At 45.2% G+C, this 2,661-nt stretch overlaps 1 long non-coding RNA gene across 1 annotated transcript; it reads right to left on the bottom strand.

Annotated features, from left to right (window-relative positions):
* Window positions 1-56: 56 nt before the first annotated feature.
* Window positions 57-2,145, bottom strand: LOC106725788. The gene is made up of 2 exons (XR_001361744.1): window positions 1,363-2,145; window positions 57-288 (listed from the first exon to the last, which is right to left on the bottom strand). It is a non-coding gene; the product is annotated as an uncharacterized LOC106725788 (long non-coding RNA).
* Between the last annotated feature and the right edge of the window lie 516 nt (window positions 2,146-2,661).

Here is a 2,661-nt window from a genome sequence, read left to right as displayed (position 1 = left end):
TCCTTCCTTCCTTCCTTCCTTCCTTCCTTCCTTCCTTCCTTCCTTCTTTCTTTCAGGGGGGAAATTCCCTCAGTGAATTTACTTAGAGCAAAAATGGCATCTCGGCTTTGGACTTGCCCCTACGTTCACTCATGTTAGTACTTTTTTCATTTAAGTTTTTATAGAAGGTAGGTCCTCTTTGCCTAAAAACCCAAGGGAAAAACCCCAATGCTTTAATTTACTCACATCCTGCTGTGCTTTCTCAGGTTATTCATTTTCATACCACGCCTTCAGATGCAACCTCCTGGTCTGAAGGAAAAGGGGAGACAGGTCAATGGACATTGTCCCAAACTGAGAAGGAGAGAACTTCTAGGTACCTCTTCCTGGTGGCCAACACCAGGGCTGCTCTAGGCTATTTCAAAACCTTAGCAGGCTCAATCCTAGAAACAGACACCATTTCCTTCCTAACCTGTCAGGCTCAGTGAGGCATAAAGAATAAATTAAGAATATTAAGTGACAAAATCTGGTAACTCCCAGTTCCTGAGAACCCAAGAGGCAAACAGGAAGAGGTATCCTCAACCTTCAGGGGATGAAGACTATCTGGACACAACAAAAGTGAAGGGGTGATGAGCTCTGCACGTTTGGAGAGAAACTGTCCTCTTGTTCTGGGGGTTCCCTTGTGTCCCTGGCTCTAGGAAACCATCTGACCACCAAGGTTGACAAGTTGCCCACAAGAAAGCATAACCCTTGACCCACTTACTTGACCAGGCCTGTGGACTGGTTTTATTCTAAGGGTGATTTTTAATTCTTTTCTTCCTGTCTTAGCATTCCACACTATGCCTCACCCCAGTCGGTATATGGAGGTTTATAGAAGCCACCAATGTGGGAAGAGGGGAGAGACAGTAAGGAGGGGGCATGATGCCTACATTGTCTGATTGACAAGGATAGTCATGACCTTGGGGGAGGGATGGTGGAGACTGTAGATAATACATGAGACATGACTATAAAGGCATTTTACTGTCTGATTGATGAAGCCAATTTCATTACTGTGCTGCCATACTGAATGTATATAAAACACAGGTTTAAAAAAAATTTGTTTTAAATTTTTTTAGTCCCAATTAGAGAATCCATGTCCATCTCCTCCTATGCAGCCCACTTGGTCACTGTGCAGCTATTGATAAAGCACATTTCCATCGCCCTCGAAGTATGGGAGCTCTGGCCACTGGCCACTCGTAATTTTGTCTTCTGAAATCCTTCTCTCCTCCTGAGTTCACACACTCAGAATCTGGCATTATATCCTTAAACTATAAAGTCCTCAACTTTATGCCCATTCGGAAAGCCTAAGCAAGCAAGGGTAATTAATGCAGGAAGTGGCCAACTTACTCTGTGAAAATCTGATCCTCTCACTGCCCGGTAGCCAGGGACCTCGAGAAAGTTGCTTCAGGTGGCAGGGAGCTCTGATGCTGCTTCTCGCTCTGTCTCTAACAGCCATGTGACGCTGGGAAAAGACCTATCTCTTCTCTGGATTTCAGTTGTCTCCTTTATAAAAACGAAAAGCTGGCCACACAGTCAATCCCTTTCAGCTACATGTTCTATGCTTTGCAACTGCAAGGTTGAATCTGAGAATCTGTGCATGCCAAAGGGCTTAAAAACTATGGCACCTAACACTTAAGCACTTCACCAGTGTTAACTCATTTACTCCTCTCTAGAAGTCCATGAGGTAGGTATTATAATTATGACCCCTATTTTTAAGGTGAGGAAAAAGGCATAGAGAGAGTTTGAACAGCGTGGCCTGTGTCGGACAGAAGTAGCATAAACTCAGGCTGACTGGCTTTAAGGTAAGTACTCAGGAACCACCAGAAATATAGAAAGATAGATCTGAGGTTGAGCCTCCTAATGTTTGCATGCTTAGAAGGTGAGAGAGGAAGTGTGAGAATCACAATTAATCGGCCAGTTAACTGCATTTACAAAGAACCCAGACTAGAGCCAGACAATGCACTCTTGACCACCTGCTGGGTTCTTTCATGACCAACAACAAACACAAGTGGCAATGGTGTAAATGAGGATGATTCTGACAGCAAAGCCCAACATCACTTGGAGGTGAACTATCAGCTTGGGATCTCTTTGCCACCTTGTCAGTGTATTGATGTGTTTTGGGGCAGGAAATGTTCCAATGAAACTGGATGAGGGAACACTAGAGGCCAGGCAAAGAGAGCCACTCAAGACTGTTTTCAAGAAGAAATAAGCCTCCAAGGTCTTCAAAACACAGCCACTGAGGTCCCGACTGCCCTACCCTGATGCCCCAGCGTTGGCCTCCTCTAGTCCAGCAAGATCTTTGCAAAGGAACAGACACGTGTTTGTTCATTTTGAAAACAGGCCTATTAGAAACCCTCAAACCCAACAAGCCTCTCCGGCAGGAAAGCTCTTGTCTGTTCCCTGCAGAAAGACAGTGATGAGAATGTATGCTATCTGGATTCTCGGCTCCTTGCACCAGGGCCCAAGGTTCTGAACACGGCCTCCTTTCAATGCTCATTTACTGTAGAAAAGTTTCATGGAAACATTACTGAGTGTTGTTTAGTTCAGTGCCCGTTGGGGGTTTTCCACCATTAATCCTCTTGGAGGAGGGTGGGGCTGAGCTGGGAACAATATAACCCTGGCCGCAGGGATCCTGATGCAACCAGC

Source organism: Myotis brandtii, unplaced genomic scaffold, assembly GCF_000412655.1.
Source record: "Myotis brandtii unplaced genomic scaffold, ASM41265v1 scaffold187, whole genome shotgun sequence".
NCBI classification, from domain to species: Eukaryota; Metazoa; Chordata; class Mammalia; order Chiroptera; family Vespertilionidae; genus Myotis; species Myotis brandtii.
Note: the sequence above shows the minus strand (reverse complement) of the source record. Positions and strands in the feature narration are given on the sequence as shown.